At 36.5% G+C, this 15050-nt stretch overlaps 1 long non-coding RNA gene across 2 annotated transcripts in view; it reads right to left on the bottom strand.

The window, feature by feature from the left end:
• LOC133537333 (uncharacterized) overlaps positions 1 to 12135 on the bottom strand; it is a 55227-nt gene extending 43092 nt beyond the window's left edge. The window contains exon 1 of one of the 2 annotated variants that reach the window (XR_009802655.1): positions 11638 to 12135. This is a non-coding gene — a long non-coding RNA (uncharacterized LOC133537333). The remainder of the gene's footprint in view (positions 1 to 11637) is intronic. The other variant, XR_009802654.1, reaches the window with a different exon arrangement.
• Between the last annotated feature and the right edge of the window lie 2915 nt (positions 12136 to 15050).

The following is a 15050-nucleotide window of genomic DNA, read 5'->3' as shown; positions in this document are numbered from 1 at the left end:
AATTAGATGAGCATAGTAAGTAATTAGATGACATAGTAAGTAATTAGATGACATAGTAAGTAATTAGATGAGCATGGTAAGTAATTAGATGACATAGTAAGTAATTAGATGACATAGTAAGTAATTGGATGACATAGTAAGTAATTAGATGAGCATAGTAAGTAATTAGATGAGCATAGTAAGTAATTAGATGACATAGTAAGTAATTAGATGAGCATAGTAAGTAATTAGATGACATAGTAAGTAATTAGATGACATAGTAAGTAATTAGATGACATAGTAATTAGATGACATAGTAAGTAATTAGATGAGTATAGTAAGTAATTAGATGACATAGTAAGTAATTAGATGAGCATAGTAACTAATTAGATGACATAGTAAGTAATTAGATGACATAGTAAGTAATTAAATGACATTGTAAGTAATTAGATGAGCATAGTAAGTAATTAGATGACATTGTAAGTAATTAGATGAGCATAGTAAGTAATTAGATGACATAGTAAGTAATTAGATGACCATTGTAAGTAATTAGATGACAAAGTAAATTAGATGACATAGTAAGTAATTAGATGAGCATAGTAAGTAATTAGATGACATAGTAAGTAATTAGATGACATAGTAAGTAATTAGATGACATAGTAAGTAATTAGATGACATAGTAAGTAATTAGATGACATAGTAAGTAATTAGATGACATAGTAAGTAATTAGATGACATAGTAATTAAATGACATAGTAAGTAATTAGATGACATAGTATTTAGATGACATAGTAAGTAATTAGATGACATAGTAAGTAATTAGATGACATAGTAATTAGATGAGCATAGTAAGTAATTAGATGACATAGTAAGTAATTAGATGACATAGTTAGTAATTAGATGACATAGTAAGTAATTAGATAAGCATAGTAAGTAATTAGATGACATAGTAAGTAATTAGATGAGCATAGTAAGTAATTAGATGACATAGTAAGTAATTAGATGACATAGTAAGTAATTAGATGAGCATAGTAAGTAATTAGATGAGCATAGTGAGTCAATAGATGACATAGTAAGTAATTAGATGACCATAGTAAGTAATTAGATGACATAGTAAGTAATTAGATGACATAGTAAGTAATTAAATGACATAGTAAGTAATTAGATGACATAGTAAGTAATTAGATGACATAGTAAGTAATTAAATGACCATTGTAAGTAATTAGATGACATAGTAAGTAATTAGATGACATAGTAAGTAATTAGATGACATAGTAAGTAATTAGATGACCATTGTAAGTAATTAGATGACATAGTAAGTAATTAGATGACATAGTAAGTAATTAGATGACATAGTAAGTAATTAGATGACCATTGTAAGTAATTAGATGACATAGTAATTAGATGACATAGTAAGTAATTAGATGACATAGTAAGTAATTAGATGAGCATGGTAAGTAATTAGATGAGCATAGTGAGTCATTAGATGAGCTTAGTAAGTCATTAGATGACATAGTAAGTAATTATATGACATAGTAAGTAATTAGATGACCATTGTAAGTAATTAGATGACATAGTAAGTAATTAGATGACATAGTAAGTAATTAGATGACATAGTAAGTAATTAAATGACATAGTAAGTAATTAGATGACATAGTAAGTAATTAGATGACATAGTAATTAGATGACATAGTAAGTAATTAGATGACATAGTAAGTAATTAGATGAGCATAGTAAGTAATTAGATGGCATAGTAAGTAATTAGATGAGCATAGTAAGTAATTACATGACATAGTAAGTAATTAGATGACATAGTAAGTAATTAGATGAGCATAGTAAGTAATTAGATGACATAGTAAGTAATTAGATGAGCATAGTAAGTAATTAGATGACATAGTAAGTAATTAGATGACATAGTAAGTAATTAGATGACATAGTAAGTAATTAGATGACCATAGTAAGTAATTAGATGACATAGTAAGTAATTAGATGACATAGTAAGTAATTAGATGACATAGTAAGTAATTAAATGACATAGTAAGTAATTAGATGACATAGTAAGTAATTATATGACATAGTAATTAAATGACCATTGTACGTAATTAGATGACATAGTAAGTAATTAGATGACATAGTAAGTAATTAGATGACATAGTAAGTAATTAGATGAGCATAGTAATTAAATGACATAGTAAGTAATTAGATGACATAGTAAGTAATTAGATGACATAGTAATTAGATGACATAGTAAGTAATTAGATGAGTATAGTAAGTAATTGGATGACATAGTAAGTAATTAGATGAGCATAGTAACTAATTAGATGACATAGTAAGTAATTAGATGACATAGTAAGTAATTAGATGACATAGTAAGTAATTGGATGACATAGTAAGTAATTACATGAGCATAGTAAGTAATTAGATGACATAGTAAGTAATTAGATGACATAGTAAGTAATTCGATGACATAGTAAGTAATTAGATGAGCATAGTAAGTAATTAGATGACATAGTAAGTAATTAAATGACATAGTAAGTAATTAGATGACATAGTAATTAGATGACATAGTAACTAATTAAATGACATAGTAAGTAATTAGATGACATAGTAAGTAATTAGATGACATAGTAAGTAATTACATGACATAGTAAGTAATTAGATGACATAGTAAGTAATTAGATGACATAGTAAGTAATCAGATGACATAGTAAGTAATTAGATGACATAGTAAGTAATTAGATGACATAGTAAGTAATTAGATGAGCATAGTAAGTAATTAGATGACATAGTAAGTAATTAGATGACATAGTAAGTAATTAGATGAGCATGGTAAGTAATTAGATGACATAGTAAGTAATTAGATGACATAGTAAGTAATTGGATAACATAGTAAGTAATTAGATGAGCATAGTAAGTAATTAGATGAGCATAGTAAGTAATTAGATGACATAGTAAGTAATTAGATGAGCATAGTAAGTAATTAGATGACATAGTAAGTAATTAGATGACATAGTAAGTAATTAGATGACATAGTAAGTAATTAGATGACATAGTAAGTAATTAGATGAGCATAGTAAGTAATTAGATGACATAGTAAGTAATTAGATGAGCATAGTAAGTAATTAGATGACATAGTAAGTAATTAGATGACATAGTAAGTAATTAGATGAGCATAGTAAGTAATTAGATGACATAGTAAGTAATTAGATGAGCATAGTGAGTCATTAGATGACATAGTAAGTAATTAGATGACATAGTAAATAATTAAATGACCATTGTAAGTAATTAGATGACATAGTAATTAAATGACATAGTAAGTAATTAGATGACATAGTAAGTAATTAGATGACATAGTAATTAAATGACATAGTAAGTAATTAGATGACATAATAATTAGATGACATAGTAAGTAATTAGATGACCATTGTAAGTAATTAGATGACATAGTAAGTAATTAGATGACATAGTAAGTAATTAGATGACCATTGTAAGTAATTAGATGACATAGTAAGTAATTAGATGACATAGTAAGTAATTAGATGACATAGTAAGTAAGTAGATGACATAGTAAGTAATAAGATGACATAGTAAGTAATTAGATGACATAGTAAGTAATAAGATGACATAGTAAGTAATTAGATGACCATTGTAAGTAATTAGATGACATAGTAAGTAATTAGATGACATAGTAAGTAATTAGCTGACATAGTAATTAGATGACATAGTAAGTAATTAGATGACATAGTAAGTAATTAGATGACATAGTAAGTAATTAGATGACCATAGTAAGTAATTAGATGACCATTGTAAGTAATTAGATGACATAGTAAGTAATTAGATGACATAGTAAGTAATTAGATGACATAGTAAGTAATTACATGACATAGTAATTACATGACATAGTAAGTAATTAGATGACAAAGTAATTAGATGACATAGTAAGTAATTAGATGACATAGTAAGTAATTAGATGACATAGTAAGTAATTAGATGACATAGTAAGTAATTAGATGACATAGTAATTAGATGACATAGTAAATAATTATATGACATAGTAAGTAAGTAGATTACATAGTAATTAGATGACATAGTAAGTAATTAGATGACAGTAAGTAATTAGATGACATAGTAAGTAATTAGATGACCATTGTAAGTAATTAGATGACATAGTAAGTAATTAGATGACATAGTAAGTAATTAGATGACAGTAAGTAATTAGATGACATAGTAAGTAATTAGATGACCATTGTAAGTAATTAGATGACATAGTAATTAGATGACATAGTAATTAGATGACATAGTAATTAGATGACATAGTAATTAGTATATGATGCAGATTCCAAGCATGTAAAGACTTAGTATAGTTGAAGACTTAGGGTGATTATAAAAGATGAGTACACATCATAATGGCAGCTACACTTTACATCTTAAACATCTAAATAAAACTATTCGGGAATGTCCGGCGGGCCAGATTGAAAAGCTTTACCGGACCTTAATTTGCCCAGGTCTGCCCTAGAGGACTGGTCTCTGCACACACTTTTAATGGTGCCAGCTGTCTTCATAGTCAAAGACTTTAGAAGTGAAAGCATGACTTGCTCACATGGTGAAGTGGTGAAGTAGAGCAGTTCATATGCTAATGAACCTGTAGCACTGTTGAGTTATTGTAGTCCGGTGGCGCCTCTGTGATGCCTATGTTTATGAGGCTTTTGCACCACCAACAAAAAACTGTGACATAAACCCGCATAAACAAAGTAAGTGTCTTCACTGTACACACACAACCTACTAAACTGTCTCTTGAAGTTGTATACCCTATTTTGTGCAACACAACCTCCGTTCCTTAATCAAGAGTGTCCAGAGAAGACATAACTCACAGGGGTGTCAGGACTACAATCAAGCCCTTAGCTCTGGTTTGGACAAAGGAGCCTGGAAAAGGTCTTCATCACCTTTAGGCATCCAATGTAGGACACGCTCTCTCCTCCAGGAGACGGAGAGCTGTTTGTCTTTTGTACGTCAAGCAGCAAGGTCTTGGCCCACGGCCCCATGTGGCCCCATGTGGACCCATGTGGCCCCAGGATCCTGGCGACATCCTACGCGACACATTGGGACCCACACAAAAGCCGTCTTCGGCTCGGTTGGGAGAAAGAGGTGCTCATTTCTATTCCTCTGTCATTCCTGTACTTCTTCCTGGCAATGGCGAAGTACAAAGTCAACAGCCGTGTAGAGAGGAGGAGGAGGAGAAGAAGAAGGAGGAGAAGGAGAAGGAGGAGGAGGAGGAGGAGGAGAAGGAGAAGGAGAAGGAGAAGGAGAAGGAGGAGGAGGAGGAGGAGGAGGAGAAGGAGAAGGAGAAGGAGAAGGAGAAGGAGGAGGAGGAGGAGGAGGAGAAGGAGGAGGAGGAGACGGACCTGGGCACAAAAGTAGACTCAGCCTGACAGAGAGCATGCTTGACTGGGAGGCAACATTGCAGGATGTTGTTTGATAACAACCCTAACAGACTCTGTCTTGGAGTGTCGGCTTTGACCCTGTCGTCCCGCGTGAATCTTAATTAGTCATCTTGTCCAGTTAAGTGACACATTTAATCAGAGAGAACGCTGAGGGCGACAGCAAAGTGGAGACTGAAGTGTGGTACTGCAGTCTTCTGAGGGATGTGCAAAACTGATGAAGGCAGGGTGCTGGTTTTTGTCATTTATACCACAGGTGACTAACTCAAGGCCACATTGTTATTTATTTTATTTTCTCCTCTGCCCCCCTCGAACCTCGGGGGGGGGGGGGGGGGGCACAGGTCCGGTGGCCATGGATGAAGTGCTGGCTGTTCAGAGTCGGGACCAAGGGTGGGCCGCTCGCCTGTGCATCAGTTGGGACATCTCTGCACTGCTGACCTGTCTCGCATTGGGATGGTCTCCTGCTGGCCCCACTATGGACTGGACTCTAACTATTATATTAGATCCACTATGGACTGGACTCTAACTATTATGTTAGATCCACTATGGACTGGACTCTCACTATTATGTTAGATCCACTATGGACTGGACTCTCACTATCATGTTAGATCCACTATGGACTGGACTCTCACACTATTATGTTAGATCCACTATGGACTGGACTCTCTCACTATTATGTTAGATCCACTATGAACTGGACTCTCACACTATTATGTTAGATCCACTATGGACTGGACTCTCACACTATTATGTTAGATCCACTATGGACTGGACTCTCACACTATTATGTTAGATCCACTATGGACTGGACTCTCACTATTATGTTAGATCCACTATGGACTGGACTCTCATACTATTATGTTAGATCCACTATGGACTAGACTCTCACTATTATGTTAGATCCACTATGGACTGGACTCTCACTATTATGTTAGATCCACTATGGACTGGACTCTCACTATTATGTTAGATCCACTATGGACTGGACTCTCACTATTATGTTAGATCCACTATGGACTGGACTCTCACACTATTATGTTAGATCCACTATGGACTGGACTCTCACATTATTATGTTAAATCCACTATGGACTGGACTCTCACTACTATGTTAGATCCACTATGGACTGGACTCTCATACTATTATGTTAGATCCACTATGGACTAGACTCTCACTATTATGTTAGATCCACTATGGACTGGACTCTCACTATTATGTTAGATCCACTATGGACTGGACTCTCACTATTATGTTAGATCCACTATGGACTGGACTCTCACTATTATGTTAGATCCACTATGGACTGGACTCTCACACTATTATGTTAGATCCACTATGGACTGGACTCTCACTATTATGTTAGATCCACTATGGACTGGACTCTCACTATTATGTTAGATCCACTATGGACTGGACTCTCACACTATTATGTTAGATCCACTATGGACTGGACTCTCACACTATTATGGTAGATCCACTATGGACTGGACTCTCACTATTATGTTAGATCCACTATGGACTGGACTCTCACTATTATGTTAGATCCACTATGGACTGGACTCTCACACTATTATGTTAGATCCACTATGGACTGGACTCTCACTATTATGTTGGATCCACTATGGACTGGACTCTCACTACTATGTTAGATCCACTATGGACTGGACTCTCACACTATTATGTTAGATCCACTATGGACTGGACTCTCACTATTATGTTAGATCCACTATGGACTGGACTCTCACTACTATGTTGGATCCACTATGGACTGGACTCTCACACTATTATGTTGGATCCACTATGGACTAGACTCTCACTATTATGTTAGATCCACTATGGACTGGACTCTCACTATTATGTTAGATCCACTATGGACTGGACTCTCACTATTATGTTAGATCCACTATGGACTGGACTCTCACACTATTATGTTAGATCCACTATGGACTAGACTCTCACTATTATGTTGGATCCACTATGGACTAGACTCTCACTATTATGTTAGATCCACTATGGACTGGACTCTCACTATTAAGTTAGATCCACTATGGACTGGACTCTCACTATTATGTTAGATCCACTATGGACTGGACTCTTATTATTATGTTAGATCCACTATGGACTGGACTCTCACACTATTATGTTAGATCCACTATGGACTGGACTCTCACTATTATGTTAGATCCACTATGGACTGGACTCTCACTACTATGTTAGATCCACTATGGACTGGACTCTCACTATTATGTTAGATCCACTATGGACTGGACTCTCACTATCATGTTAGATCCACTATGGACTGGACTCTCACACTATTATGTTAGATCCACTATGAACTGGACTCTCACACTATTATGTTAGATCCACTATGGACTGGACTCTCACACTATTATGTTAGATCCACTATGGACTGGACTCTCACTACTATGTTAGATCCACTATGGACTGGACTCTCATACTATTATGTTAAATCCACTATGGACTAGACTCTCAATATTATGTTAGATCCACTATGGACTGGACTCTCACTATTATGTTAGATCCACTATGGACTGGACTCTCACTATTATGTTAGATCCACTATGGACTGGACTCTCACACTATTATGTTAGATCCACTATGGACTAGACTCTCACTATTATGTTGGATCCACTATGGACTAGACTCTCACTATTATGTTAGATCCACTATGGACTGGACTCTCACTATTAAGTTAGATCCACTATGGACTGGACTCTCACTATTATGTTAGATCCACTATGGACTGGACTCTTATTATTATGTTAGATCCACTATGGACTGGACTCTCACACTATTATGTTAGATCCACTATGGACTGGACTCTCACTATTATGTTAGATCCACTATGGACTGGACTCTCACTACTATGTTAGATCCACTATGGACTGGACTCTCACTATTATGTTAGATCCACTATGGACTGGACTCTCACTATCATGTTAGATCCACTATGGACTGGACTCTCACACTATTATGTTAGATCCACTATGAACTGGACTCTCACACTATTATGTTAGATCCACTATGGACTGGACTCTCACACTATTATGTTAGATCCACTATGGACTGGACTCTCACTACTATGTTAGATCCACTATGGACTGGACTCTCATACTATTATGTTAAATCCACTATGGACTAGACTCTCAATATTATGTTAGATCCACTATGGACTGGACTCTCACTATTATGTTAGATCCACTATGGACTGGACTCTCACTATTATGTTAGATCCACTATGGACTGGACTCTCACTATTATGTTAGATCCACTATGGACTGGACTCTCACTATCATGTTAGATCCACTATGGACTGGACTCTCACACTATTATGTTAGATCCACTATGAACTGGACTCTCACACTATTATGTTAGATCCACTATGGACTGGACTCTCACACTATTATGTTAGATCCACTATGGACTGGACTCTCACTACTATGTTAGATCCACTATGGACTGGACTCTCATACTATTATGTTAAATCCACTATGGACTAGACTCTCAATATTATGTTAGATCCACTATGGACTGGACTCTCACTATTATGTTAGATCCACTATGGACTGGACTCTCACTATTATGTTAGATCCACTATGGACTGGACTCTCACACTATTATGTTAGATCCACTATGGACTAGACTCTCACTATTATGTTGGATCCACTATGGACTAGACTCTCACTATTATGTTAGATCCACTATGGACTGGACTCTCACTATTAAGTTAGATCCACTATGGACTGGACTCTCACTATTATGTTAGATCCACTATGGACTGGACTCTTATTATTATGTTAGATCCACTATGGACTGGACTCTCACACTATTATGTTAGATCCACTATGGACTGGACTCTCACTATTATGTTAGATCCACTATGGACTGGACTCTCACTACTATGTTAGATCCACTATGGACTGGACTCTCACTATTATGTTAGATCCACTATGGACTGGACTCTCACTATCATGTTAGATCCACTATGGACTGGACTCTCACACTATTATGTTAGATCCACTATGAACTGGACTCTCACACTATTATGTTAGATCCACTATGGACTGGACTCTCACACTATTATGTTAGATCCACTATGGACTGGACTCTCACTACTATGTTAGATCCACTATGGACTGGACTCTCATACTATTATGTTAAATCCACTATGGACTAGACTCTCAATATTATGTTAGATCCACTATGGACTGGACTCTCACTATTATGTTAGATCCACTATGGACTGGACTCTCACTATTATGTTAGATCCACTATGGACTAGACTCTCACTATTATGTTAGATCCACTATGGACTGGACTCTCACTATTATGTTAGATCCACTATGGACTGGACTCTCACTATTATGTTAGATCCACTATGGACTGGACTCTCACTATTATGTTAGATCCACTATGGACTGGACTCTCACTATTATGTTAGATCCACTATGGACTGGACTCTCACACTATTATGTTAGATCCACTATGGACTAGACTCTCACTATTATGTTGGATCCACTATGGACTAGACTCTCACTATTATGTTAGATCCACTATGGACTGGACTCTCACTATTAAGTTAGATCCACTATGGACTGGACTCTCACTATTATGTTAGATCCACTATGGACTGGACTCTTATTATTATGTTAGATCCACTATGGACTGGACTCTCACACTATTATGTTAGATCCACTATGGACTGGACTCTCACTATTATGTTAGATCCACTATGGACTGGACTCTCACTACTATGTTAGATCCACTATGGACTGGACTCTCACTATTATGTTAGATCCACTATGGACTGGACTCTCACTATCATGTTAGATCCACTATGGACTGGACTCTCACACTATTATGTTAGATCCACTATGAACTGGACTCTCACACTATTATGTTAGATCCACTATGGACTGGACTCTCACACTATTATGTTAGATCCACTATGGACTGGACTCTCACTACTATGTTAGATCCACTATGGACTGGACTCTCATACTATTATGTTAAATCCACTATGGACTAGACTCTCAATATTATGTTAGATCCACTATGGACTGGACTCTCACTATTATGTTAGATCCACTATGGACTGGACTCTCACTATTATGTTAGATCCACTATGGACTGGACTCTCACACTATTATGTTAAATGAATGATAAATGGGTTGTACTTGTATAGCGCTTTTCTACCTTCAAGGTACTCAAAGCGCTTTGACACTACTTCCACATTTACCCATTCACACACACATTCACACACTGATGGAGGGAGCTGCCATGCAAGGCGCCAACCAGCACCCATCAGGAGCAAGGGTGAAGTGTCTTGCTCAGGACACAACGGACGTGACGAGGTTGGTACTAGGTGGGATTTGAACCAGGGACCCTCGGGTTGCGCACTATGGATTAGACTCTCACTATTATGTTAGATCCACTATGGACTGGACTCTCACTATTATGTTAGATCCACTATGGACTGGACTCTCATTATTATGTTAGATCCACTATGGACTGGACTCTCACTATTATGTTAGATCCACTATGGACTGGACTCTCATTATTATGTTAGATCCACTATGGACTGGACTCTCACTATTATGTTAGATTGTAAGGCGGGGTACACCCTGGATAAGTAGCATGTTTACAAATATTCAAATGCATAGACAATGGTGTAAATGTACCATGAAATGCTCCGAGAACGATAAATAGAAAGGCGTTTAATTCGCCAAAATTCACCCATTTAGAGTTCGGAAATCGGTTAAAAAAATATATGGTCTTTTTTCTGCAACATCAAGGTATATATTGATGCTTACATAGGTCTGCTGATAATGTTCCCCTTTAAGAACCCTTTAAACAATCACATTTTATTCTCAACCTGGTCTGGTGAAGATAATGTCCATTACTTAAAAATAAATAAATACATAAAATATTGACCCTGTGAGGAGGTGGCGACTTGTCCAGGGTGTACACCGCCTTCCGCCCGATTGTAGCTGAAATAAGCACCAGCGCCCCCCGCGACCCCAAAGGAAATAAGCGGTAGAAATGGATGGATGGATGTAGGGAATATGTACTGTAGTGTGCAATCTACTAATAAAAGTTTCAATCAATCAATCAAAGTTCTTGGAAAAAGGATGGCAGTACAGTCCATGTGCTGCAGGTAAAGGTGAGAATTGTAAAGGTGGGCTGGAGAGCCTCTTACCTGCCCGGACAGAGCAGGTGTGCTCAGCTTCCTGGCTGGAATCTTCCAAAAGCCGTCCTTGGACTAGATGCTTCTTTTCCTTAGCTGGCCATCAGAAAGAGAACTCCGCTTCTTCAGTCTAACACTACTTGATGACAAACAATCTTCAGTCCAACACTACTTGATGACAAACAATCTTCAGTCCAACACAACTTGATGACAAACAATCTTCAGTCCAACACTTCTTGATGACAAACAATCTTCAGTCCAACACAACTTGAAGACAAACAATCTTCAGTCCAACACTTCTTGATGACAAACAATCTTCAGTCCAACACAACTTGATGACAAACAATCTTCAGTCCAACACTTCTTGATGACAAACAATCTTGAGTCAAACACAACTTGATGACAAACAATCTTCAGTCCAACACTTCTTGATGACAAACAATCTTCAGTCCAACACTTCTTGAAGACAAACAATCTTCAGTCCAACACTTCTTGATGACAAACAATCTTGAGTCAAACACAACTTGATGACAAACAATCTTCAGTCCAACACAACTTGATGACAAACAATCTTCAGTCCAACACAACTTGATGACAAACAATCTTCAGTCCAACACTTCTTGATGACAAACAATCTTCAGTCCAACACTTCTTGATGACAAACAATCTTCAGTCCAACACTTCTTGATGACAAACAATCTTCAGTCCAACACAACTTGAAGACAAACAATCTTCAGTCCAACACTTCTTGATGACAAACAATCTTCAGTCCAACACAACTTGATGACAAACAATCTTCAGTCCAACACTTCTTGATGACAAACAATCTTCAGTCCAACACAACTTGAAGACAAACAATCTTCAGTCCAACACTTCTTGATGACAAACAATCTTCAGTCCAACACAACTTGATGACAAACAATCTTCAGTCGAACACTTCTTGATGACAAACAATCTTGAGTCAAACACAACTTGATGACAAACAATCTTCAGTCCAACACTTCTTGATGACAAACAATCTTGAGTCAAACACAACTTGATGACAAACAATCTTCAGTCCAACACAACTTGATGACAAACAATCTTCAGTCCAACACAACTTGAAGACAAACAATCTTCAGTCCAACACTTCTTGATGACAAACAATCTTCAGTCCAACACTTCTTGATGACAAACAATCTTCGGTCCAACACTTCTTGATGACAAACAATCTTCAGTCCAACACAACTTGAAGACAAACAATCTTCAGTCCAACACTTCTTGATGACAAACAATCTTCAGTCCAACACAACTTGATGACAAACAATCTTCAGTCCAACACTTCTTGATGACAAACAATCTTGAGTCAAACACAACTTGATGACAAACAATCTTCAGTCCAACACAACTTGAAGACAAACAATCTTCAGTCCAACACTTCTTGATGACAAACAATCTTCAGTCCAACACAACTTGATGACAAACAATCTTAAGTCCAACACAACTTGAAGACAAACAATCTTCAGTCCAACACTTCTTGATGACAAACAATCTTCAGTCCAACACTTCTTGATGACAAACAATCTTCAGTCCAACACTTCTTGATGACAAACAATCTTCAGTCCAACACAACTTGATGACAAACAATCTTCAGTCCAACACTTCTTGATGACAAACAATCTTCAGTCCAACACTTCTTGATGACAAACAATCTTCAGTCCAACACTTCTTGATGACAAACAATCTTCAGTCCAACACAACTTGATGACAAACAATCTTCAGTCCAACACTTCTTGATGACAAACAATCTTCAGTCCAACACTTCTTGATGACAAACAATCTTCAGTCCAACACAACTTGATGACAAACAATCTTCAGTCCAACACTTCTTGATGACAAACAATCTTCAGTCCAACACAACTTGAAGACAAACAATCTTCAGTCCAACACTTCTTGATGACAAACAATCTTCAGTCCAACACAACTTGATGACAAACAATCTTCAGTCCAACACTTCTTGATGACAAACAATCTTGAGTCAAACACAACTTGATGACAAACAATCTTCAGTCCAACACAACTTGAAGACAAACAATCTTCAGTCCAACACTTCTTGATGACAAACAATCTTCAGTCCAACACAACTTGATGACAAACAATCTTCAGTCCAACACAACTTGAAGACAAACAATCTTCAGTCCAACACTTCTTGATGACAAACAATCTTCAGTCCAACACTTCTTGATGACAAACAATCTTCAGTCCAACACAACTTGATGACAAACAATCTTCAGTCCAACACAACTTGATGACAAACAATCTTCAGTCCAACACTTCTTGATGACAAACAATCTTCAGTCCAACACTTCTTGATGACAAACAATCTTCAGTCCAACACTTCTTGATGACAAACAATCTTCAGTCCAACACAACTTGATGACAAACAATCTTCAGTCCAACACTTCTTGATGACAAACAATCTTCAGTCCAACACTTCTTGATGACAAACAATCTTCAGTCCAACACTTCTTGATGACAAACAATCTTCAGTCCAACACAACTTGATGACAAACAATCTTCAGTCCAACACTTCTTGATGACAAACAATCTTCAGTCCAACACTTCTTGATGACAAACAATCTTCAGTCCAACACTTCTTGATGACAAACAATCTTCAGTCCAACACAACTTGATGACAAACAATCTTCAGTCCAACACTTCTTGATGACAAACAATCTTCAGTCCAACACTTCTTGATGACAAACAATCTTCAGTCCAACACTTCTTGATGACAAACAATCTTCAGTCCAACACTTCTTGATGACAAACAATCTTCAGTCCAACACAACTTGATGACAAACAGTCTTCAGTCCAACACTTCTTGATGACAAACAATCTTCAGTCCAACACAACTTGATGACAAACAATCTTCAGTCCAACACTTCTTGAAGACAAACAATCTTCAGTCCAACACTTCTTGATGACAAACAATCTTCAGTCCAACACAACTTGATGACAAACAATCTTCAGTCCAACACTTCTTGATGACAAACAATCTTCAGTCCAACACTTCTTGATGACAAACAATCTTCAGTCCAACACAACTTGAAGACAAACAATCTTCAGTCCAACACTTCTTGATGACAAACAATCTTCAGTCCAACACAACTTGATGACTAACAATCTTCAGTCCAACACTTCTTGATGACAAACAATCTTGAGTCAAACACAACTTGATGACAAACAATCTTCAGTCCAACACAACTTGAAGACAAACAATCTTCAGTCCAACACTTCTTGATGACAAACAATCTTCAGTCCAACACAACTTGATGACAAACAATCTTCAGTCCAACACTTCTTGATGACAAACAATCTTCAGTCCAACACTTCTTGATGACAAACAATCTTCAGTCCAACACAACTTGATGACAAACAATCTTCAG

The sequence above is a fragment of the Nerophis ophidion genome, linkage group LG18 (assembly GCF_033978795.1).
Source record: "Nerophis ophidion isolate RoL-2023_Sa linkage group LG18, RoL_Noph_v1.0, whole genome shotgun sequence".
Classification (NCBI taxonomy): domain Eukaryota; kingdom Metazoa; phylum Chordata; class Actinopteri; order Syngnathiformes; family Syngnathidae; genus Nerophis; species Nerophis ophidion.
The sequence above is the reverse complement of the archived record's forward strand: the minus strand, read 5'-3'. Positions and strand labels throughout refer to the sequence as shown.